The sequence below is a fragment of the Sabethes cyaneus genome, chromosome 3 (genome assembly GCF_943734655.1).
Source record: "Sabethes cyaneus chromosome 3, idSabCyanKW18_F2, whole genome shotgun sequence".
Classification (NCBI taxonomy): Eukaryota; Metazoa; Arthropoda; class Insecta; order Diptera; family Culicidae; genus Sabethes; species Sabethes cyaneus.
Window position 1 is genome coordinate 144,717,910 of NC_071355.1, and position 27,466 is coordinate 144,745,375.

General features: G+C 44.0%; 1 protein-coding gene across 1 annotated transcript in view; it reads right to left on the bottom strand.

Annotated features, from left to right (window-relative positions):
- The window catches only part of LOC128744517 (discoidin domain-containing receptor tyrosine kinase B), a 672,699-nt gene that overhangs the window by 175,800 nt on the left and 469,433 nt on the right, over positions 1 to 27,466 (bottom strand). The gene's annotated exons all lie outside the window — the stretch shown is intronic.

A 27,466-nucleotide genomic window follows, 5' to 3' on the forward strand; every position in this document is an offset into this window, starting at 1 on the left:
TGATGGAAGATTGGCGAAGAGTTCATACTTTTGCACCGAGTGCGAGAGTAAACGAGAGGTCCCAAAGATAGCAAACTTTAATATGAAATAAATTATATTTTCTACATTCTTTTTAATAAATCGAGTAGACTCACTCGCAAGGAAGGAAGGACGAGCGAGCAGGATAAACGCTTCTAGCTGCTTCCTTAGAGTAGAAACGAAGGACATCGTTTACAGAGAGATACTGCACCAGGTTTGCTGGAGGGAGTAACACTTCATTATATTTTATCAGTATGCTACCGATGTTATACCCCCCTGACGTTCTATGCAAACAAAAGAGTGGTTACTTTGTCATAGAAGCTCAAACCGGAAAATGAAAAGTGGTGGTAACAATCAGAATCAATTATCCTTTGAAAGTAGCAATAGTTTTCATTTTGCAGTAGAGAAGTTGACAATTGGAATTTATTGTTGGTGATTTCTCTGAATTTAGAAATACTATCCAGCTAGCACCAACTCGTATATCAATGTACGAAAATTATCGTAAATATCTCCTAAGAAATTCGAAATCGTAATTAAAGCTTGATAATGTGGACCCAAGTTGATTTTCTATCGCATTTAATAATAATAACTGACATACATACGATGTTAATCGGATCCTATCGTATATAAATACTTATACAGTCGGAACGCTTATAATTATTCCTAATCACGTATATCGCCTCCAAAATAGTACGGATATGTAAATTTTTCGCATCAAATACGATTTATTAGCATATATATATGAAAATGTTAATCGTGTAGTTAAACGATTAAACCATTTTCATGCGATGGGTGGGTATTGTGTCAGTAAAAATTGTTTTTTGCCGAAAAACATGCATCGACCCAGCCATATCCTCATACAAACTAAGGCATAAAGTCAAGGCTGGCAACTGGCGAGTAAACCACATTTATTTTTCAGTTAAATGCATCGAATGTATTCATCTAGTGCTTCCAAATTCCACCTCCTCTAGCAGCTTAGAACTCCCACTGTAGTCAGGACTTGTTTCCATTGTCGGGACTGGGCTACTCGCCGCCAATTCGTTGTGCGGCTCGACACTCACCAGTCAGCTTCAGCCTGGTTGATGGACCTCTCTATTCCTGGTGCCGTTGAGGTTCTGGAAAAGAACATATTTAACTGCACAGCACAGACATTCGGCATCCTTGCGACATGGTCGGCCTGCCGCACAGCGGGACAAATTCATAAAATGACGGACATCGATATTTGTGACGAAACTATTGAAAATATCAACTTATTGTCTTCTGCGATGTTTCTTCGCTTTGTAAGAACTTTCTAACAGTATTGAAAAATTAGGGCTCAAGAGGATAACAAAACAGATAGAAAAAATTACTTTTGACGTAGGACTACGTCTTTCAGGAAGGTAGCTGGTATAGGGGGTAATTCCAAAAAATCTTTCTCCAAAAGTGGTCAGGTTTTGAACGCTAATAGCCTAGTGGTTTCCCGATCGATTTTCAATATTCTTACACCAATCGATTGAAAAATCTTCTAAGAATTGGCCCAAATGTAGAAAAGTATGGATTTTTGATGTTGAACTATTGAAAAATTGAAAATAATGAACCTATGTTTTACCAGAATTCTCGCTTCGTGATTGGTTGTTGGAAATGACGTCATCAAAGTGGAAATGCGTTTTCATGCTTCGGCTTATAATTCAGTTAATTTTCAATAGATTTGCAAGATATTTACACCAATTGATCGGAAAATCGATTTGGAAAATATTGAAAATACAGAAAACTATTGATTTTCAATGCGCGTCATTGAAAAATTGAAAATAACTCTAACTCGGTTGTACTAGAAATTGTCGCTTTGTGATTGGTTGGAATAATTTCCAATTACTATCGAACAAGTCTTGGTACAATTCAGGATGCACCGAGAAAGTTGATGGAAAGTGTCATTCAATTCTACTATAACAAAGTAACAAGAGAATTAAATGGAATCCTACCCTTTCTCGTTGATTGCTAATTGGCTTGAAGATTCCTTATTGAGATGTACCACCAACGGCAACACGAGCGGTGAGTCGGTGACGCAGTCGTGCACGTCGGCAGTTCCCGGTAGGTCGAATTCATCGGTTGCTGAGGAAAGGAAAGTATGCTGAGTGTGTGTTGGGGCTGGAGCACTCGTTTCGCTGCCGTGATGGAACATCTGGCTGCCGAAGTTCTGGAATTGGCTGGAAATATGCTGCTCGCGACAACGAAACGATCAGAATTATCGTCATTTGCTGCTGGCCATCCGCAACAACGAAGAGTTGAACAAATTGCTGTCCGGTGTCACCACTGCTCAGAGAAGTGTTTTCCGATCATCCAAGCTGTTTTGTTGTTGCCAAGAAGACGGAACAGAAGGCTTAAATTTCCAACATATCACGTCGACAAAATGTTCTTTTAAGGACGAAACATAATGTTCATGAAGATTTGAGAAATTTTCGCTCACTGATTTTAATTCTATTTAATTTGGACTGATTCTAATTGTTTGCTTCTTATCAAATAATTTTAACCGATCACCTCTCGTGCTTCTATTCGCTTGTTGCTGCTAGTTGAGTTGGCCGTCTCGGAAGGTATCAAAGCAGCCAACAAATATACCATCTCCAAGTAAATGTTTTCGGTCAAGCGTCAAAATGCATAAAACCATGGGTTTAACAAAATAAAATAGTTTTAGTAACATCTTTTGCTTCTTCATATAAGAATTTGTTCGTTCTTCAAAGAACGGTTTTCGGTAATTAATGATACCTAGGAAACTTGGAACTTGGGCTTTTCACAAGGTTTTCTTTAGCAACACAAATTTATCCATCACCAATGCTATAGTAATAATACGTTGCGTAATTTTTCTTGGACAGCAAAAGGTGAACGGCTCACTGGTAACTTTGCTCTTTTGTTCAGACTGAAAATGAAATGCTCCATTTTATTTAACGTACATGATGGAATGAAGGACCATGAAAAATAGGTGTGACCGATTCTTGTCGCTTGCTCTGGTACATAACACGGGGTAAGCCGGCGAACAGCATTATTCAAACACTGCCAACTGAGCTACTGCCAACATCTTATTGTCTGGACGTGACACAGGAAAAAGCACCGTCTACCGATTACCAGAGCAAAAGCACTATTCAACGTAGAAACAGATCATAAAAATTTATTTACTGTTTGGTTTAGTGTGATTTGGTTTCGTTTTAATAAAATAGATTCAATCAATTCATGGATATAACTCCAAAATCGGTTGAGGATTGAATGTATACAATGTTACTACTTTGATAAACGTTACGTATGTAGCTTGTATACACGAAGAATCATATTATTACATACATGGATACACTCTACTATCGCTACAAAGAGACTTACGTAGTCCTACGTCATATATGCGGTCGTGTCTTGTGCACAACCCCTCTGATTTTTTAATTTCAGTCGACCGTGGAAGCCGGTGATGGCAAAGTGGATGTCTTTAACAAAAGCAGTAAGTTGGCGTGCTCACCTCAGGGGGCAGAGGCCAGAAAGGAAACACCCCCGAAATCGAGCGTATTACCCAAGAAGATTTCGTTAAAATCTAACATTAATGTTAGGTTGAAGGTGCGTACCCCGCTAGCGACTCCACCAAGACGGCGGGTAAGAAGCAACAGAAGTTGCTTCGGCTGGAGTAGCAAGCTGCGAAGGCGATACGGGAGCCCCGAGAAAAGGCAAGAGCTATTAAAATGGTGCGATCACCAAAGCTCCTATCGAGGCCGCAAAGGCTATGGTCATGCCGATTCAAGCGCGCACACATCTGATCGCCAGGCGAAAAGCGATGACGCCCGATGGCACGCCTACGTTGGCAGCGGACCGATCGCGCCTCTACCAGCAAGAAGACTGGTGCGAGTGGAACCGACAAGAAATGGCGGGTAGTTGGACGGAAACCACGGTGTTGCCAGTTGGTTTGTATTGCCATCCTACACCTCTGAGCCAACTTTTTAAAAAATCGATCGACGAAGTTTTGAGTCACGCCCTTTTGAAGTTTCAAAAGCCCGACTGCTCATATAAAGTAAATAAAAATCTTCAATGACACTAGCAAAATGAACGTAAATCACAGCCGGTATTGCTTTTTATGCAACATATGTCCATAGCCGACCATTTTTTGAGTTTTACGCTGTATTGGGACTCACCGGAAATGTTCCAGATTAAGTTATCGCTGTGGGAAATAGCCAGTATCGAACATGAACAAATACTAATCACAAGACACCTCAAATAACGCCAGAATTTAAAAACTAGATCACTGACAGTCAGATCAACTGCCTAGCGCCACGTTGGTTATATATGGACAAGTTCCGGTGACATCCGGGAACACCCAGACCACTGGCCAGGTTCGTCCATAAACAAAAACGTATTGTTCAGCACCAGAATTCAATAACTAGATCAATGGAAGCCAAATTTGTTATCTAGGCTCAGGTTTGGCTATATCTGGACATGTTTGGGGGACTCCGGAAACCCCTAGGAAATGACCAATTTCGAACATAAACAAAAATTTATCAGACGACACCTTAAATCACACTAAAACTTTTAAAAAAGACACCGGCTGTGATTTACGTTCATTTTGGAAACGTCATTGAAGATTATTATTTACATTATATGAGCAATCTGCTCTTTAAAACTTCAAAACGGCGTAACTCAAAAATTCGTCGATCGATTTTTTAAAAAGTTGGCTCAGAGGTGTAGGATGGCAATACAAACCAACTGGCATTTTCCGTGTAAATGGCCTATTTTATTTTTTAATAACGGTATTTTGAACACCGTGGAAACCGTCTACCAAGAAACCCAAGAGGGCTACTGCTGTAAAGCCGAAGAAGGCCTATAAGGGCGATGTGTTCGAGGTCGTCAAGTTGACAGATAAACTGTCATACGCGGACTTACTTCGCAAGGTGAAGGCGGATTCCACTCTACGTCCATCCATCGTCCGCACTGAAGTTTATCATTTAAAATCGGCTAGTATTCCTTCGCGAACTAGTTACCCAACGTCTTCTCAATTAACGCAATGGTACCTACGCTGTGGATGATTGCTTTGACGCTATTCCAATCCTCGGGAAGGGTGTCGTTAACTCAACCTTACCCGCAAGTGCTACCTTAAAAGTTTGCACGTACCCAGTAGGCTCTTCGGGTACCTTGAGTTGTTCCGTATTGTACTGGGGTGGGAGATGTACCGAATTTTGATAACAACACCAAAAGTTTTTGGCGCAATTCAGCCATCAAAAGCTAGTGCTTGGGTTTAATGTTTCCGCGGTGATAGGTTCTAACGTTGATGAGAACTGAGAAATGCATTCCAATAATCAAAACGTAGTCGATTTGCGATTCGGACAGTTCTTCTTCGTAAATCGGTTGGACGGTAAAAGATATACACAGCTTGTATGCATCAATAGACGCAGCTCTGGAAGATGGTATAACCATTACAGCATACCTCTTGCAGCGCTACGATGTCAAACTTCCATTATCCAAACTCTAAAACGAACGTGTGAACAAAATAACCTCAATAACACTCTTTCAATTTGTTCCAAGCTACGGGTGCGCGATGTAAGGCATACGAATGTTAAGCATAATGGACATTAGGCGTAATGTACGGCAGGCATAATAAAGGGTTATTTTTAGACAAAAATTGTGCCTCTTCCTCCGTCTACTGTAGAAACCAAGGACCGAGAAGTTTTAATCTAACTTGTTTTTACTTTCAGGACGACGACGCTATGCAGGCCCCTACGACTTGCAAGGTATTGCGTGTGACGTTGTTCGTCTGTCAGCGTGTAAGCTGCGATTCTCAGCGCGGGTTTTCGGAGAAAGGCTCCGTTCCTATGAAATTGACCAAACTTCCAAACCAATCAGATACGTCCCTACATTAATAAGGGGGATTGCGCAGTTTCCTTTTGTCCAGCGCCTCTATGGTTCAAAGGTACACAAAGGTGTTGTGGGTTCAAATCTGGTTATAATCTCTGATTATAGCTTGGTTCGACCATTGTACCTTCAGGCATTGGACAAAAGGTAGGAGTCACAATGACAACTTCTTAAGCGTAGCTACCTATTACCCCCCCTCCCTTCCTTTCCATTCTTTCCCTTCCATTCCCAAAAAATTTTCATTACTTTCCCCTACCGTCCCTTCATCAATTGTAGAACCATCGTTTCCGTATAGCATAGAAATGATCGCAGCATTTGGTTGATCAGATGTGGAAACGCTGGATTGAAAGTACCTGCCGGCTGCCGACTACAAAGCCGAAGCCAAGTACCTGCCGAGTACGAAGTCGAAGCGATTAGATGTTTCCCTGAATTTTCTTTGTTTCTTAGGGTCTAAGGTGATATCTCAACCCAAGCCTTCTCTAGAATCGACAGAAGGGTGCGTTGCGTTTTCACAACGCTGGGAGGAAATGGGTTAAGTTACTGCAAAACTGCATGAACACATGTAGATGTTTAATCAGCTTTACAAAACTGAGTTAATTGCTATATGTCACAACACAGACAAAAATAATCTTTAAATAATCTCATATATAAAAATGGATTTCTGTCTGTTGGGATGTTCCTTATAGAATCGAAAACTACTGAGCCAATCGGCGTGAAAATTTGCATGTAGAGGTTTTTGGGGTCAGGAAAGGTTTTAGTGATGGTTAGATACCCCTCCCTCCACTAAGAGGGGGGCTCCCATACAAATGAAACACAAATTTCTACATAACTCAAGAATTAATCAAACAAATAGAACAAAATTTGGCATGTGGGTGTTTTTGGTGACAAGAATTTATTCTATGGTAAATTGGGACCCCTTCTTTCTGTAGAAGGGGAATTTTGATTCCTCTTCGCTTTAAGAGGGGGGGGGGGCTACCATACAAATGAAATACAAATTTCCTCGTAACTCGAGAAGTAATCAAGCAAATGGAACCAAATTAGGCATGTGGGTGTCGAGAACTAATCAATCAAATGGAACAAAATTTGGCATGCGAAAGTTTTCGAGGGCAAGAATATTTTCTATGGTAAATTAGGACCCCTCCCCACTTTAAAAGGGGGGGCTACTATACAAACGAAATACCAATTTCCTCATAACTCTAGAACTAATCAAGCAAATGGAACCAAATTTGGCATGTGGGAGATTTTGGAGTCTTGAATTTACTTTATGATAGTTAGAGACCTCTCACCCCTGTGGTAGGGGGATATGGACTCTCATACAAATAATACAGAAATTTTTGCGAAACTCAAAAACTAATCGAACTCGAAAAACTCGAGACTCTTCCATAAAACATTAGTCAATAACAAGACCACAAAAACTATCTATAGTAACACTAGATCATTCAGGACGAGACGGTCGCGAGTGTTGCCGGTGAGGCGCCGTCGGAAGCGCCGCCCACTGGGGGACTTGCAAAACTCGAGATTGTGACAAAGATCTTCCGAGATTCATGATTTATGTACAACACAGGTTAATTTGTGGCAATACGAAGTTTGTCGGGTCAGCTAGTAACAAAATAAAACTAATACTGCAAAACACGTGAAATTTACGTAAGTTCGCGCAATAAAAATTATAGAAAACTTTTCACAAGAACTACTCTAACATAATTCATTTCATCAGAACACTCAAACAAACTAGCATTATGTGCTCTTCCCAGATCCATCACCTATTAAACTGATAATCGAACAATTTCCACCCCATTTCCCGTGCTTATTGAAATGTTCTGCTGCAACTAAGTCCATATTAAAAGTTACCATTGATCCCTTAATCAGTTTCTGCCACTATACGCTAGCAGCAGGAGCAGGAGCAGCAGCAGCAGCAGTAGGGATGTCACCTGCTGTATCTTCATCGCTCCAGCCTGCCGGATAGTTTCATTTCATTTCAAACGCCAACCGACACGAGACTCCAATGCAATGTTCCACTCATTCGTCCTCCATTCAATATCCAGAACAACGCAGCGGAGGAAATCTATTCTCACTTTCAAATAGCCTTTTTTAGCACGCGTCGTCCACACTCGGTGCGTCCACTGTCTGGCCAGGCACGGCAGTCGACAGCGGCAGTGGCAGCATCAGCACCAGGTTCTGTTTCCAGCAGAGGACAAGTTTGCGGTGGAAATCGATTCAATTAAGCCCTTTGGACGCATCGACTCGCCTGCGCCGGTTTGCTACATGCTTTCAAAGAGGCCTAACTATGGGTCAATGCAATGGAGGTTTCCCTCCTATGTTATGTTGCGTTACCATCGTGAATGCTTTGACCCCCGGGTAGACAGAAGGGGAACTGGCGACGGCCCCCTATATTGCTGAATTAAAAATTGAACAGAGCAGCCGGCAATGCCCGGATGGAAAATTGAGCAATTTTCATTTTACCATATTTTCAATCCATTTTTTCGTCCATCATATTTAACTATTGAAACTTTTCCACTTTCGCCCGGCGAGAGGTTGAATGCTGTTGGGACGCTTGCCGAATCCGCGAATAGAATGGAATGCCATAATCGCATCGGTAAGAGGAAAAGTTGTGAAATGTGGAATCGGTGGTAGACGTGGCTTTATTTTGGGTTCAATTTGGACCGCGAATGGAGGGAGAGAGCGAGACAGAGAAAAGGAAGCTCACCGGCCAGAACCCCACCAGTCGAGCAGCGCGTTGATGCGAACGAGAAAATAAGCCAATGATGATGACGTTGAGTGACGCGATCGTTATCGCATTTCGAGCTGGTCTCAGGGTGTAAATTGGTGAGCTATGAATATCGAAACAGATGCAGTCAGTCAGGCGACACTTGAGCACCCAATTACCCCCATTCCCCCATTGAAAGCGTCGATTAGAGTGAACTAACTTTTGAGATGAGTGCGGTAATTACCACCGCCGAAATCTGGTGGAGCAGGTGGAGGTACTACCCGATGTTATCAAAGGGCGCTACTGATGCCAATCATAATATCCATCATAAAATGATAAAATATATAAAAATAATGTGAATTTCTGGAATCGGAATCGTTGTAAGAACTAGAAATCGACGGCCAGACAGCATCAAATGGGTTTTGGTGCAAGATACGCTACGAATATGCTCTCGTGCAAACTACGAACCATTCGTAATAACAATATTTGCGGTAGATAATGAGCCTATGAATGTTTTTAAACGGTATGAAGTTATTTTTATCAGTTACGAATATAGTTTTACGAATATTTTTTCTAAAAAATGCGAAATTATGTTCTCAGTGCAGAGAGTACCTTCGTCGAAGTCGAAGACAATTGAGCTCTGAGTTCGTTGGAATGTGATTATCTTGCATTTTTTCAACGCATATGTCAATGAATGAATGATGAAATTTTTACTACTCAGTATACATTCCTTGCAGATCAAAACACTGTCATTGGTTTCTTGGCACGGCAACTAGAGAAGCGGCCAAATACCAACTGAAATAGACTTTATTCATTTACTATTTGCCATCTTGGATTGAAACCAGGCGTCAGATATCGATTTCTTGTTTTAAAATACCTACTTTTTATTTTATTTTCCAAATGTCCCTTGATCTACTGGTAATGGTAAAAGTTGATCGAAAAAATGGCTAAATGTTGAATGTTCCGTAGACCTTTCAGAGAAAAATAAACATTTTTCAAATTTATTTAATTTTAAACAAAACGTGTATCCGACGTACAATTTCAACTCCATTTGATTCGGACGTTAAATTGCCACCGTTTTAAACTCAACACAACATAGCTTTCGGTCGTTTCACACGCAACGGTGCAAAAGCAAACTTAATTTGTACCAACTAAATACAACAGCTGTTTTAATTTCGCAGCCCAATAAAGAGCGTCAAAATCTCGCGCGGCCAACTAGACAGTCACCGGCCAGGCCAGCCAGACTGGCTCGCTGCACAAATAAAAATCAGCAATTCCCATTGCGATCAAAATAGTTAGGCTCGAATAGGAACCACATCGACTTTCCGCCGGTTGTACCTGCCGGAGTGGCCAGGCCTCATATTGTCATTGCGTGCCGACCGCGGAATGTGATTTGATTTCACATTTTATTTTCCCCGCGTTTCCTTTCAGACCGTACCGTGCCCGTCAGAGCTGTCTTGCTTGCGCGTAGGACATTCCGCTTGGGTGCTAATTCAAGCCACCCGGAACGGCCCGTGGGGAATAGGGTAGGAAATAATCATCCTGTTCGTTCGGGCACCACAATCGACCACGCGCTGGTCTGAGGAAACCCATGCACCCATGTGGCCCAATGCTAGCCGTAACATTGCCACTGAGGTTCCACTGGTTGCCAGTGGGTGGGTGGGAAGACTACCTATAGACTGTTTATTTTCACACCACATTGCCACGGTGAACGGTTCCGAACCAATGATGGTGGATTTGCCGTCAGCGTGAGTTGAGTGTTATTTGATCAAATTCGAACGAGACAGACAATAACATCATTCCACGTAGTCTCCTCCAGCGGAACAAAACCCCTCATAGTGCCACGATAGCTTACTCACGTATGAAAGAAACGACATGATAATATTGAAAGCTCACTTTCTTCGGTAGGTTGAGCGTCGTACATGCTTTTCCTACGATGTTTCAATAGAGTTGACTAATAAAGCGATTTATGAGACTATTAGGATTCACGTGAATTTAAACTGATGTCACTATCTTGTGGTAGTACTAACATTGAGACATTGAACTAACTGTTTATTGCTCTTGATAAAGGGTGTTTGTTTCACATCAAATTGCATCATCGAAAAAACGCTGCAGAAAATTGGGTATTTTCTATTGGGTATTTTCTATTGAAAATTTGGTAGAAGTAGCTTAGACTTTAGAGTGTATTGTTTACACTGTATTTTGTACTGTGTAAACGACTGAATAATACGTACCGTCGGTGCCTTGTGCACGTGTAGGCATAAAACAGACGATACATTGGTTCATAGCCTCTTATTCAGCAACTCCTATTTCTACCTCCTTGTGGTACCAGCCGGGATACGAGCAACTTTGGCGGAGATCGGGTAACCAACCCCGGAGGAAGTCAAGGTCATATGTCGACATGAAAGAAGGGCTCTTTCGAGTTTCGTTGGCCCTTCGGCGAAACAGGGGTTTGGTGTAGCAGGCTTTGCAAGCCGTCACCACGAAAAATACTCAAGCACGTAACGAAGAACAAGTAAATTTTTACTAGAACAATCGGAATAGACCCACGCGACGAAAAAGGACTATGGATTGGAAACTCGGGACGTGGAACTACCCATCTCTCAACTTCCAAGGGAGCACTCGAGTGCTCTCCGACGTATTGAAGAGCCGCAGGTTCGACGTCGTAGTGCTTCAGGAGGTGTACTTTTTTTTAATTGTTTATGCAGGGAGAAAATCTTCATAGACAGCACTTTCACGGTGCCGAATAGGATTCGCAAGGTGCCAACATGCGCCTACCTGCTAAAAACTCTCCTGTTGCCCATTCCTGAACCCCTTTCGGAACTACCGTTAGGTTTTACTTCAGGAGGGAGGACGTGCCTAAGCACTCCGACTTATCCGTTGCGTATGTGGGTTCACACAACACCCTTGTCACTTCATACCGCCACTACCCTTCACCTAGGGCCTGGGCTGCCCAATCAGCCCATTACTGACCCTAGCAAGCTATGTCAGGCCCTGTCGTTGCAAACGTTCTAGCCGTTGCAACTCCGTTATCACCACCGTTGCCGCCCTACCCTGCTAGCACAGTTGTTATAAACTAGTCGTGGTAACCGATTAATGACTATTTTCAGTCATAAATAGGTTGCAACAACTAGAAACGACAAAAGTGTGCTACTTGGGTATCGACGGCACGCCATGCGCGCTTCTCAGCGCACGTTCCCTGCACGATGTTGTCGGCGTTGGTGTCTTCCCCAACGACCGCAAGCATCACCCGCCGAGTGGTCGTGAAACGCGGGCAGTGAAACATCACATACTCCGCCGTTTACTTGGCTACCAGGCAAACGGGGCAAAAGGGCGAGCCTGCTCGCCCACGCGTATGTAGATACTTCTTAAAGCATCCATGTCCCGACAGAAACTGGGCAAGGAAAAAGTTTACCTCACCATGTCTTCTACCGATCCAGAACGATATGTTCTGGATCAGCCTATGGGTCCACCTGCCGTGATCGGTGCGATCCCATTCCGCCTGCCAACGCCTAATAGGGTCCAGCCTAACTCTGTCCCTAGCGCCCCTGACGTTCCTCTGCCTATGGCACTCAATGTCCTCACCTAGAAGTATGCATATGGGAATCATGGCTGCAATAACCCCAATCGCATCCAAAGATATGGTACGTTAGCCGCACGCCACACGCAATGCCAATAGCCTGAACACCTTGTTCAGACAGGCCTGATTGCGCTTACACTCCAAAGCCGGGGCCCATGCCGGTGCACCATACCGTAGTACCGACATGGCAACGCTGGTCATCAGGCATCTCTTACTGCTGCCAGGCCCGTAGCCGTTCGGCATGATCTTGGACAGCGCAGTAACCGCCGTTGACGCTTTACCACAAGCATAATCCACATGGCTGGTGAAGTTCAGCCTGTTGTCTGTCATAACATCCAGGTACTCCACACTTCGTTTGGAGACAATCACCTGTCCTCCAACGATAATTTTGGCCTCTATGGCCGACTTGCGGTTACTGATCATCACCGTTTCCGTCTTGTGGTGTGCCAATCATAGATTGACACCCGCCATCCAACCCTCTATTATGCTTATGGCGCCCAATGCCAGCATTTCCACCTCCTGAAAAAACTCGTCTACCACTGTAAGGACGATATCATCGGCGAAGCCAGTGATCTCGACCCCAGTGCAGTGGGTAGTTTGAGCCTCAGCACTCCATCGTACATGGCATTCCAGAACGAGGAACTGAGAATCGAGCCCTGTGGAAAACCCGCTGTCACTTTGTACTTCTTCGCCTCATCCGCCGTGTCGTACTCTAGCGTCCGGTTCTCGAAGTAACTTTTAAGCAACCTGCATAGATGGTCACGTACCCTCATCCTATGCAGCGCTAACGCGATTACACCCCAGTTAGTGTTGTTAAAGGCGTTTTTGACATCGATTGTGACTATGGCATAATACCTGTCGCCTCGCCTTTTCCGTTTCATAGGCTTCTCGGTCCTCTCCACCACGGACTTTATAGCGTCTACAGTGGACTTCCCCTTTACGGAAGCCAAATTGCGAGCTTGCCAGTCTGACATAACTTTCCACCACAGGCGTCAGCCTGTTTAGGATTACCCGCTCTAGTAATTTGCCTAACGTGTCCGATAGCAAAATTGGCCTGTACGACGAGGGATCACCAGACGGTTTCCCCGGCTTTGGCAGCAGTACCAATCTATGGACTTTCCATTTGTCTGGAAACTCGCATACCTCTGGCAATTCTGAAGCGTCTCTCTAAACATATCGGGATATGCTTGGATCGCTACTTTGAGTGCCTCGTTTGGAATCCCGTCAGGACCGGGCGCTTTCTTCGTTTTTAAACCCCTGGCAATTACGATGAGTTCCGCATTCGTGACCGGAATGAGGATATCATTCGATTGACCATACGGGGTCGGAGGCACCAAACTGGATCGTGTTGCGGAAAGAGCCCTTCCACGATGATTTTCAGCTTTTGGGGGCAGGTTTCCTGCGGAGCGGATGTACCCTTCATCTTTTTCATCACCACCCGGTATGCACCGCCCCAGGGGTTAGAGTCCGCATCGCAGCATAGCTCCTGAAAACAAGATTTCTTGCTACGCCTAACCTCCTTGTTGAGCGCTAACTTGGCTGCTCAAAGTTCGACCCCCCGAGCTTCAGCATCTGCATCGATCCGGGCCCTCTGCGCTAGCCTTCTCGCTCTGTGGCACCTGGAGCGGAGCTGAGTAATGGTATCACTCCACCAGTATACCGAGCGACGACCGTTCGTTGGCTGCCCCGTCCTGGGCATAGTGGTATCACCTGCCCGTACAAGGACGTTGGTCACCTCACGAGCACTCAGGTTCGAGCGGTTGCTCTCTGCGCTGAGTGCTTCAACGAACAGGTCTTTGTCGAAGGACTTCACTTTCCACCTCCTCCCTGTCGATTTCAACCCGCGTGGCCAGAGCATTCGTCGTTCAATCGTGTACCGTATAGCTTTGTGGTCGCTATGCGTGTACTCATCTAACACCCTCCAGCCCATAATGGCAAGCAACGTTGGTCTGCGGAAGGTGATATCGATGATCGATTATTGTACCCCCCCCCCTACAAAAGGTACTGACGGAGCTTGACGAGAGCTTCCAGCAAGCTTTGTCCCCTAGGGGTAGTACACCTGCTACCCCATTCGACAGCCCAAGCATTGAAGTCTCCACCAATGACAACGGGCTTGCGGCCCGTGAGCTCGTCGGTGAGCACGTCTAGCATCCGGTCAAACTACTCCGGCGACCACCTAGGTGGAGCGTAGCAGCTACAGATGCAGACGCCATCGACCACAGCAATCACGAACCCTTTTTGGTTGGACGAAACCACCTCCTGGATCGGGTATCTACCCATCACAGCGATCACTGCCATCCGACCCTTGTCGATTACCCAGTTTGCGCCGCCCCGGGGGACCCGGTAGGGATCCGCGTTGCCAAAGCAACTCCTGTGCCGTCTCAGAGTGGTTCAGGTTAATCTGTATAACCTGCACCCTTATCGTTGCGAAGCCTTCCTATAAGCCGCACACAGTGGGCCACCTGTGGCATGCTAATTTCCCGCTTCGGCTGTGCAGAGCAAGCACCTGGGGGGATTGCTACATCCACTGGCGAAGTGGCCATTTTCACCGCACCGCCTGCACAGCTTAGACCGGTCGGGGGCCTCACACCTGCCTGCCCGATGGCCAAATCCCATTCACCTGATGCAGGAGGTGTGCAGGAACAGCTCGGTACGGTATGTACGTTCAGAGATGGACATACCATCTGCCAGAGCTGCGGCAACACATACGACCTGGGTACAGCTTTCATAGTGATGAGTGAGATGCGGAAACGGGTGATTGGGTGGTGGCCAATCAATTCTCGAATGTGCAGATTGAGAATCAAGGATAGATTCTTCAATACAAGCATCATCAACGTGCACAGCCCTCACCTCAGAAGTACCGATGATAACAAGGATGAATTATACGCGCAGTTGGAGAGTGAACACGACCGCTGCCCAAAACATGATATCAAGATCGTCATCGGGGATTTCAATGCTCAGGTCGGCCATAAGGAGAAATACAAACCTGTGATTGGAAGGTTCAGCGCACACCAGCGGACCAATGAAATGGGCCTAAGACTGATTGACTTTGCCGTCTCCTAGAACATGGCCGTACGTGGTACCTTTTTCCAGCACAGAATCCATTACAAGTACACCTGGAGTAAGGGGTCAGTCCCGGCGTAGTGGTTAGCATTCACACCTCTCACGCCGAGGACCCGGGTTCAAATCCCAACCCCGCAGAAGTCACGACTGACCCAAGCTGTTAAAGTGACTATAATCTAACGAAAAAAAATACACCTGGAGGTCACCAAATCAGACAGAATCACCGATCGACCACGTTTTGATCGAGGTGTAGCTTTTAGCTGGTGAGACAGTGCAGAATCATATTGGAAGCTGTATGGTGCATTCTTGTATTGTTTTATTGGCGATGGGAAGCAAATGGTTCTACAAATATTATTGATGTAATATTTTAACTTAATGGAACCTTCAAATTTTCGGAAAAACATCCTGGAAACATTCTGGAACCTTTGAACAGCCAGTTTATCCCGAGGAATATCGGAAAGATGTGCTGCATATATCCAATTGTTTTGTTGGTTGTGGCGATCCTGTAGTAGCCGCTTGAGCAGCTACCGACATCCGTCGACTCTTGCAACTTTCAGCTTTTCAGTCAAACTAGGTACCCGTTATTTTTTGTATAAAATCAATCAAAGATCATCTTTCAAAATATTTTTCATGGATGCAGGGTATCAAATATTATTTGGATAAATCAATAAGAGTTCAAGCCACATTTTTAAATGTTTATTTTCCATTACGTTCCCTTGCAACTGAGTCAAATTTTAAATCACATCTGTGCCAGCTACTGAATGTTCACTGCATTATTATTGTTAGCGTGAGGTCCAAAAGGCGCGCGGAATATTGATGACCGAAGCGGACGAACTGTCGGAAAAGACTTTCGGACAAACTGGCGAATAAAACAAACGCGTGTTACTTCTATCAAACCAAGGTAACTTTTTTGTGTATTTTGTGAATATAGGTTGGCTTTATAACGATCGTAGAACAAATAACAATAGCCAAAAGTTATTAAAAGGAGCTATAGTAGAGATTCTAAAGCAAGATCACTTCTTTGTTGCTTAACACCGTCCGTGTCGCTTGCCTTTGTGACGAGTAGGGTAGCGGCTCCTATTTTCGCGCCAACATAAACCGCCCACCAAATTACGAGTAGTAATTTCCGATCCATTTATTCCTGACCAGTACTCGTCACTGTCTAGGGCGTTTCGTCGAAGCTTTGTAATGTCATGGTTAAAAATATCCATAGTTGCTTTGACCGAGACGGTCCTGACGCGCACATCATTTCCGGGAAATAGATCCAGTGTACGAATTAGACGCCATTGCTGTGATGTCTTGTTATTATCGACGAGAAGCAAAAATACACCTTCGGCGACGTTAGATGAAGATGTTTGCCATTCAGCTGACCGTTGAGACAAAATCACGTATTCGAACTGCCACCGAGTCAAAAAATGGTATGCCCTAGGTTGATCATACTTCCACCTTATATGATGATCCATCTGCAGCCTGGGATGGTTGTCTTCAGGAACAGCGTCGGGAGGTCGCGCGGGTATGAATGACTGAGGATCGTAGGTGTCATCCGAAAATGCCGATATCGGATGAGAGTGCGGGCTGCCAGCCACCAGTTTATTGGTGAAGAAATGGCAGACTTTGTAACCGTGTAGCAGAATATCAATTTGCTGGTGCAGTTCCCTTAACATTTTTGCTGCTGCTCGAAGTTTAGCACCACTGCAGGCGTGTATCATGGGGAGTGGTCCATATCGATCGATGAACCAGGTGAAGACAGCACGAAACGAAGAGGCACGTGGATTCGAGGCAGCATCTAGATGCATCGCCCGTGTTCCTAGGCACACGAACAATGTGCTATATTCCGTTGAAGCACTTGCACTACAGATTTTTCCTAAGATGATTTTCACTAGACCGGCGGCGTAATTGAAACCCGTAATAGTAAATATCTGATGGTATTTCCACCGATCTGCTGGTGACTTTCCCATTTGGTTGCGAGCGGTGCTGTACACACGTAGTACCCGGAACTGTGATCGTGTAGAAGGTGGCAACGACTGATGGCCACAGTGCAAATTGTCTCGAAGAATGAGCGATGTTAATTGTGAATGTCGAGGTAAGATCGGATGGTTATTGCTGCAACCCAACTTCGGTTGCCTTTGTCTTCCGCCCACCCTGACGACACCGTTTTCATCCAGGAACGTACTGAGTTGGTACAAAAGACTATTGTGTTCGACGAAAAAATGTTGCTGTTGTGTCTGTTGCAGATATTTACTCAACGCAAAATTGATCTCATCTGGAGAGAGGCGAGAAGACGGTTGGAACTCACCGTGCCGAAAATGAAGCTTTCGGGCGGTTGCACGAGAAGATCGCTGTTCGTTTGGGTATTTGACCATCAGGTCATCTGAGGAATGATTCTCATGGACAGTGAGACAAACCATAGCGGTGGCTCGCTGCTCTCTATCCAGTTGTTGCTGCTTCTCACTATCACGATCGTTGGATTTTCGTAACTGCGGAGAAAACCCATAGGAAGTAGATGCCAACGAGCAATTCGATTGGTGAGATACACCCGATGTGTGCGGTTCGTAATAACGGCCGGCAACCACCCAACCGAGCTTGGTGTTCTGTAATGTTGGTAAGCTATTATCAGTGCTGAGCACGATATTGCCTAGCTCAAGCATCTGAAAGAAAAGTTCAGCTCCCAGTAAGACTTCTACCTTACCCGGGTGATGAAAGAGTGGATCGGCCAGATGTATTGCTCCTGGAATAGGCCAGTCGTCGATATCAACTTGCTTGCAGGGAAGCATTTTGCTGACCGTATCCAGCACCATGCATGATACGGAGCTCCGATAGTCCGTACAGCGGGAAGAAATTGTGATGTTGGCACACTTGCTAGCGTGCGCTGGAGTAGAAGAAATACCTTCGAGGTACATTTCGGCTGCTTGTGTGGTGAGACCGAGCTGTTTGCAGAAGGTGTCACTAATAAAGCTAACCTGCGATGCACAATCTAATACAGCACGGCAGGCGTGCGGACGTCCGTGGCTGTCCAAAACGTTGATAGAAACGGTGGGGAGCAAGACATTAGACGCATCAAGGCAAGTTGGCGAGTCGAGGGCCGAAATCAAGGAATGCGTTGTTGATCCGAGATTTGCCTGGGTCGTGACTGATGACGATGTTGCTGGGGGTGGGCTTGCTGATGGCGTAGCCGGGTGAAGCAAGGTATGGTGAGATGAGTTGCATTTCCTACACGTACCTGATTTGCAACTTTCATTGGGATGTGATTTCAGGCAATTGTGACACAGTTTCATTCTGTTTATGTGAGCTAATCGATCTTCGTAATTCATGTGGATTAACCTACCACAGTGGTAGATATGATGATTGTGTTTATTGCACAGGTTGCAGAGCAGGAGGTTAGTGGCGACGAACGAGGTAGCGCTTCTGAATTGAGGTTGATTCGTTAGAGGTTGCAAACTACTTTTCGGTTTGGCTGGTTGAGCTGCTTGTAGAGCGAAACTGCGAGATTCAATGAACTTCAGAAAACACTGCAGGGTAATATTTGACTCCTCCATTTCGGCTATCTTCTGACACCATAGTTGCTTTGTGTCTGGATCCATCTTTTCGCTGAGGATGAACAGAAGCCACGTGTCACGATCTTCCCTGCCCATTGCCTTGAGAGCTCGAATAACCTCATCTGAAACGTCATGTAGCGATCGCAAGCTATGTGCAGATGATGATGTCAGCGTTGGCTGTGCTAGGAATCGCTTAATATGTTGATTTGCGATTTCACGTGGTTTGTCATACCTGGATTTCAGCTTCTCCAATGCCAATTGATAATTGGCATCCTCTATTTTCAGGTGCGAAATCAGTGATGCTGCTTCATCAGCGAGATTAGTTTTAAGAAAATACAGCTTTTGGCTGTTCGTCAGCGTTGGATTTTGGTGAACCAAGCTTTCGAACAAATCGTAGAACGATTGCCAATCCAGATAGTTACCGCTGAAGACGGGCATATTCATCCGAGGCAATTTTAGGTCCGAGAGTGGAGATGCATTAGCGTTGTGGTGTGCGACGGTAGAAGAGGTTGATGGGGCGACCATATTAGCCGACATCAATCGCAGAAATTCTGCCTGCTGGTCAGCAAGCTGCTTAACTACGTCGTATTGCGTGGGATGTGGGGCTGCTACGTATTCACGATTCGTTACTACCTTCAGGATTTTAACAAACGATTTTTCAGACTGATGTAGTACTCTTCGAATTGTCCTTGGCGGTCCACTGCCTCATCGTAAGATTTATCGTCCTCACAATGTTTCACAATTTTCTTGTGCACAGCACTAAAGGCAGCCCACACATCAGTCAAAGCATCTAGTTCACTTTGCACGGTAATTTCTTCAGCCTCTTCTGGCTTTATTTTTGCCACTACCTCTGCAATCCGTTTCATTCGCGGTTCGAGCGATTTCCTTTCGCGGACGAGTTTATCCATCTTGGTGGATTTCGCGCACTTTGTTCAATTCTTCAAACTCACACCTTTGTTTCTCTGCACTGTGATGCCGATTGGCAGAAGCACTCGGGGCCTGTTTGGCGGCGACGGGGCCAATTCGTGGGCACTAGCGGGCACAGAAAATACGGGTCGCGACTAATTTTCGCAATCCGGTTCGAAGGACCATATGTTAGCGTGAGGTCCAAAAGGCGCGCGGAATATTGATGACCGAAGCGGACGAACTGTCGGAAAAGACTTTCGGACAAACTGGCGAATAAAACAAACGCGTGTTACTTCTATCAAACCAAGGTAACTTTTTTGTGTATTTTGTGAATATAGGTTGGCTTTATAACGATCGTAGAACAAATAACAATAGCCAAAAGTTATTAAAAGGAGCTATAGTAGAGATTCTAAAGCAAGATCACTTCTTTGTTGCTTAACACCGTCCGTGTCGCTTGCCTTTGTGACGAGTAGGGTAGCGGCTCCTATTTTCGCGCCAACAATTATTATTAATTTAAGTATTACATTAGTTATTGGAAACCCTTTGATGTGCACGTTCGTCACACATTTTAACATTTAACAACACACATTTTAGACTGTTAATAGTTTTTCGCTAAGATCCGTTTAAAATCAATTTCGCCAAAGAAGATATCATCACAAGTTTTTACTTGAACTCTATTTTATTTAACACACACATAGTCAATCGATAAAGATGAATGACCACGACCAGTTATAAATAGGAGTGTGACGTGCAATTTCAAATCCCCCATTCAAAAGGAGCAGGAGCCGCGCATGATTCAGGATTGCCATCCGGCGGACGTTGCAGTGACCATTTTGGAACTCCTAACGGGTGTGCGTTTTCCCGGATTGATGATGACCAATCATGGTTGACATACAGCGAAAGGAAACTATAAAGAGCGCTTAATGTTTCGTTTATATGAATGACGGCTGATGCTCAGTACCATGGTACTCGTGCGTATCTCACAGAGACGACGGCTGCCAGCGGCTGCTCGACTGTGAACGAATAAAAGAAATAATAACGTTTATATTACATACAAACACCATACGGTGCCAGAAAAATTCTGACTTCACTCATGTCGAGCATTCTTGACGTTTCGCTTGCTTTATGGATTTTTATGTTTTATAGCTCGTTGTTCATATGAAACTAAAACAATCTGGACTGCTTCATTCAGCTAACCCACTAGTTAGAGCTGGTACGACCGAACGATTTTGTGCAGATTTTAGATCTGTAAAATGTATATAAAATTGTGAAGTATGCTCCTATATTAAATTATCACATTAAACTCAAACGATGTTTTTCTTTTCTTGTTTAGTTGACACATTTCTAGGAGTAATTATGATTGTGAAAAGACTGGCACCATGTCTGCTTTCTAATTGAATAAATCAATTTCTGCGGAAACCATTTTCAATAACTTAACAACTGCCCCGGCAGTAAACGGCCAATCTATCTAATAAATCAGACATACCGATGATTTGATAATTGCCAATTAGTTGTGGCATCGCAACTTCATCATCGACAGTATCCCTTTATTTCCGGCCAGAGACCTGGTATGGTAGGTCAATCAGGTATCCCAAAGCACACTGCCTGCCGGACTGACATATATCGTACATCAGCTCCGGCCAGTCACCGAAAAGCTGACAGTTTTCCGCCCTATTCGATTGGCCAAACAAACATACACGCACGTCCAAGTTGGCCAACATTTGCCGGAACTGTTTTCCGACTTTTCGCAAGCCGCTTCTGCTGCTGCTGCTGCTGTCGTTCTATTAGCCTCATTACTGTGCAAACACGATTCTTCGCTCTCCGTCTGATTGTGCTAATAATCCATAGGCTATGACGTGAAACCCAAATTAGACATCGAACGATCTGGCAGAGAATCCGGTCCAGATTGATTGATTTATATCGTCAAAGCCGAAACGTTACGTGATTTATTTGTGTTTGCTGCCAAGCTGGCCATCGTCATGCGTGCGAGGAAATTTTGCGCGAATGGCAGAGATTTGCTTTCGATTTCATTTACCCGCATTCTGGGTCACAGTCACGAACGGGTCAAATAAACAAATGACTGCGTCAACAGCGAGTGTGTCCGAACTTTGCACATTGGCCGTTATCGTCCGTAAACTGAGCTGACACGATTTTTGGCTGCAAATTCAATAAAACACAATGCTTAATTTATTGAGCTGTGAATCTGATTTAGGATTGCGTTAATCTCATCGTCATCGTCAATTTGTCCCATTTGTCGCTACTGCAGAACATTCCCCCAACAACCGAAGAATAAATGCTCAACCACCGTTACATCACCTTCTTAATTATTGATAATCTGCACGGCTGGTTTCAGCAAAATTTCCACTCTCAAACAAAACACCAGCCCTTCAAGGCGTGTATCAAATGTTCCTGCCTAACCAGACGCAGGCCACGCTCGATCATCGCACCCTTCAGGCCTTCACAATCCGGCAACCTTATAATAGGAGCAACGACGACGATGACGACGACGGGCGGTGCATCGAGTCTAGACGCAAACTCGAGACGTCTTTTCGGAGCAGGCCCATCCATAATTGCCGATGCCAAGAGTGGAAAATTCTTTTCATTTTCCCACTCAACCGTAATTCGGAATAAAAAGTGTAGAACGGGTGCGCGGAGTAAAGAGCACAGGAAAAAAAATGCGATCGTAACAATGTTTATGCCTAACGAGGTCGATGCGCTGCAGCCAGCCGCCGCCTCGTTTGGAGTCATTATCTAAGTTAGATGAAAAATCGTTGTAAATTATAAACACATGTCTGTCTGTCATAAAGGGGAAAACGTGCGAAGGGAAATGAGTCGCGCGCGTCTTGAATCACTTTCTTTCTAGTTCAACTCCATCTAGGGACGGATGGAATGCGCTACTCAAAACGGAATTTGATGACGATGACAGAGTGAAACCGGTCGTAAGGAAGCATTGCGATCGGATTCCGTGCCATATCGGAAGCTTAATGGGTGGTATAATTCCACATTTCTCTCACTAATTGTTTCACCCGACCGGGAGTGTCGATTGCTGATACTTGATGCCCATGAATAATTGTTGTATATTTACTTTATGGTCGTGTTGTTATTGTAAATTGACTTTTACGAATGGCTGTAAATTTATTATAAAGCCAATAATTCATAGTTTGTTTGATAGCTTTGAAGCTGCAGATTATAGAGTGGCATCCACTTTTGAGAAATTGTGTGAACTGATTTAATAAAACAGAATTTCAGGATTTAAGACCTTCAGAATTTGAATTGAGCTGATTAAGGGTATATGTAATTTACAGAATGACTGTAACGAACATCGTGGATTAATAAAGTGAAAATTCACCACTTGTTAAGCTTCATGATCTTAATATCATAAGGGACCTTGTTGCTTAGAAATTTGGTATTCGCGACACTTTTTGAAAATCTCAATACAATACAAATCTACTCAATGCAAAGATTTACAAGCATTTGGTCTGTTGTCGATCGCTCATCCAGAAAATCGAAATGACAACTTCCCACAAATAAGGATACAGGGTTAAAAGAAAAAGCGCTTTGTAGGTTGCATTAAGAACAGCGACCTTTCGATACTTCCACTCCTCTGTAAACTAATTTGTTTTCCGAATTCTGATTTTCAACCGGTTTGCAAACCGATGGCCATCCTATACGGGCCTACCTTGATAAGTTCCACTACGATGCTATCTTTACCAGCTACTGTGATGCTTTCTTCAACAGCTAGATGGCGTCGATAAATTCACCTATTGAAAGAGTCGACATATCTCCATCGTCCGCCGTACTCACGCAGCCGTTCCTTCTGCTGTGTTGCTATATGGTTTTGCACGGGCGAACATAACCTTACTTCTTTTCTTTGACGATAATTTGTTTACATAGACTTAGAATGTGAGTGAAAATGATGGAAGTGAAAATTATTAACGGCAGGTCGGAAAGTACCAAAACAACCATTCCATGTAGTTCGGATGGTAACACTGCTGCTTAATACGCTTTTGAGTCGTTCTCAAAACTCGACTAACAGATAATAAACAAACCACGGATGGATGTCAACTAGATCGCGTTCATTTGTGACGTCAGCTTGCAAAACTCTATATTTTGGTAGAAAAACTAAACGTGAAGTGATCGAAAGGTACAATGAACGTAAGGCTATAATAAACATAGACTAAGCCGACCAAAATTTGACAAAGTTATGCATGGGAAATTTGTAGAACTAGGTATTGTGCCATGCAGCAATCTTACGAGTCTAACGCAAATTCATATTTGAGTAACAATTATCCCGTACCTACTAGTAAATTGAAAATAAACTTGTGAAACAAAGAGGGATACAAATATGAGTTAATGACGAAAAACTACAAGGTATACAGCCCTAAGGGTTGTACGAAAGGGTGACGTAGGACTGTGTCATATAATACTCATTATATTGATAACATGTTTTAATCGATGAAGTATAACTTTATGTCTGATCATTAAATCAAAGACTAATGTAAACTGCATTTCTGGCATATGCATATTTGAGTATTTGTGAGTATCATTGTTTGAGTGTTTATTTGTAAAAGAAGAGCTAAATATTCTGATTTAATTCTTCATTGGTGGTTTTGAAAAAAAAAACGTTTGAAATTGTTTGGTGGCCCTGAAAACAACTATGTTTGAGCTGATAGCACTTCTTAAAAATCAGTACTATAATTACTGTTGCCAATATGCATTTGATTTTTAAAAAAATATTTAGATATACCGCTGGAGACATGGGAATCGTGGAAAAAAGTCATTAGCTCGAACGTACGTTTTTTTCGATGTTACCTGCTAGAGAATCAAAGTAAATAATATATACCTAACAAGCCAGTTGTCGCCTGTTCGAATCCTGACTGGGAGATGCTGCGATAGAATCGCAGCACTATCCCTACAATTGTCCTGAATTCCTACAACTGGCTGTGAAGTCTGTCGTAATAAAAAACAAAGTGTCAAGTTTCGAAAATAGCATCTAGGCTTTACTTTACTTTCACCCTGGTTATGGCATTCGTGCCTTAATTTGTTTTTATGTTTATGTATATAAAAGACATGTTTAGTAAAAGAAATCAGCTAATTTAAGGTAACATGAGATTTGTACGACTTTAAACGTTCTTTTGTGCTGTAAAACTGATAAACTTAAATGCAGTTTACTCATTTGGCCCATAAGATCCCACTGTCATTTATACATGCTCTTATACATAAAGAGTGGATGTTGCAAAAACATTATAAGTCAGCTGTTACATTCTGCCACTACTCAAGATACATCCTCTTAAAGTTTGCAATAAAAAAGCAAAAAAATTTCAACAACTTGAAAACCGGCAATTGTAGAGTTTCCAAATATTTTACAAAAATATGCAAATTAGTATTGTCTACAACTTTGCAAAACATTTCATGTTTATAAGAGTTGAAATAAAAGAGCCATGTAAAAAAACCAATATTAAGGGGGTACCCGCAAGATTCGCTCCGTAACTTTTTTCCCTTAAGAGATAGCCACTTTTTTTCTTCAGCAAAGTTGCTTCAAATAATAATATCTACAAATATGTCTTACCAATCGAAGACGTTATGCTTAAAACTAAAAAGTTATTTTTTCTATCTGTTGTGTTATCCCCTTAATCCGAAATTTTCTAACACCATAAAAAAGTTCTTATAAAGCGAAGAAACTTTACAGAAGACATTAATGTGATATCTTTAGTAGTTTCGTCACAAATATCGATGTCCGTATTCTTTTTAATCCGTCCCACTGTGCGTCGGTGCCTTGTGCACGTGTACGCATAAAATAGACCCTACAGTGGTTCATAGCCTCTTATTCAGCAACTCCTATTCCTACCTCCTCGTGGTACCAGCCGGGATACGAGCAACTTTGGTGGAGATAGGGTAACCAACTCCGGTGGAAGCCAAGGTCGTATGCTGACAGGAATGGAGGGCTCTTTCGAGCTTCGTTGGCCCTCCGGCGGAACAGGGGGTTGGTGTAGCAAGCTTTGCAAGCCGTCACCACGAAAAATACTAAAGCACGGAACGAAGAACAAATAAATTCTTACTGGAACAATCGGAATAGACCCACGCGACGAAAAAGGACTATGGATTGGAAACTCGGGACGTGGAACTGCCGATCTCTCAACTTCCAAGGGAGCACTCGAGTGCTCTCCGACGTATTGAAGAGCCGCAAGTTCGACGTCGTAGCCAGGGATGCCACATAAAATTCTGTGTTTTTTGTTGGAAAAATCTGACAATCTGTACGGCGAGGAAAAATATCTGTGCAAAAATCTGTCCAATGCAAAACAATGAGAGTGAAAGAGATAGGGAGTCATTTTGCTGACTATTTCCGTCTCTTTCACTCTCATGTAAAAGCTCAAAAATCTGTTTAATCTGTGCAATTTGGCGAAAATCTGTATTCTATGCATACAGATTCTGTACAGGCGATTTCTTTCAAATATCTGTTAAACACAGAATAATCTGTGCATGTGGCAACCCTGGTCGTAGCGCTGCAGGAGGTGTACTGGAAGAGCTCAACGGTAGGTACGTTCAGACATGGACATACCATCTACCAGAGCTGCGGCAACACACACGAGCTGGGTACAGCTTTCATAGTGATGGGCGAGATGCGGAAACGGGTGATTGGGTGGTGGCCAATCAATCCTCGAATGTGCAGGTTGAGAATCAAGGGCCGATTCTTCAATATAAGCATCATCAACGTGCACAGCCCTCACCTCAGAAGTACCGATGATAACAAGGATGAATTATACGCGCAGTTGGAGAGTGAATACGACCGCTGCCCAAAACATGATATCAAGATCGTCATCGAGGATTTAAATGCTCAAGGCGGCCAGGAGGAGGAATACAAACCGGTGATTGGAAGGTTCAGTGCACACCAACGGACCAATGAAATGGGCCTAAGACTTATCGACTTTACCGCCTCCAAGAATATGGCCGTACGTAGTACCTTTTTCCAGCACAGAATCCATCATAAGTACACCTGGAGGTCACCAAATCAGACAGAATCATAGATCGACCACGGTTTGATCGACAGTCGGCACTTCTCAGACATTATCGACGTCAGATCCTATCGAGGCACTAACATTGACTCGGACCGCTACCTAGTGATGGTTAAGATGCGCCCAAGACTCTCCGTTGTAAACAACATTCGGTACCGACGCCAGCCTCGGTTAGATCTCGCGCGGCTGAAGCAGCCAGACGTCGCCGCAAACTACGCGCATTCACTCGAAGCTGCGCTGCCGGAAGAGGACGAGCGGGACGAAGCCCTTCTCGAGAACTGTTGGAACACTATCAAAACAGCCATCAGCAGTGTAGCGGAGTGTTCCATCGGGCATGTGGCCCGGAATCAGCGGAACGATTGGTTTGACGATGAATGTAGGAGGGTGATAGATGAGGAGAACGCTGCGCGGGCGGCCAAGATGCGCAGTACCACACGTCAGAACGTGGAAAGACACAAACAGAAGAAGATGCAGCGAAACCAATACTTTCGGTAGAAAAAGCGCTACTTGGAAGAGCAGGAATATGCAGAGTTGGAGCGGCTGCATCGTTCTCAGGAAACGCGAAAGTTCTACCAGAAACTGAACGGATCCCGCAAAGGCTTTGTGCCGCGAGCCGAAATGAGTCGGGATAAGACTGGCAGTATTCTGACGGACGATCGTGAGGTGACCTATACGTGGAAGCAGCACTTCGACGAACATCTGAATGGCGCCCAGGCGAAGAACCATGGCGGCGGGAAAAGCGATTTCGACGGCGCAACAAACGGGAAAGAGCTGCCAGCCCCAACGATAGGCGAAG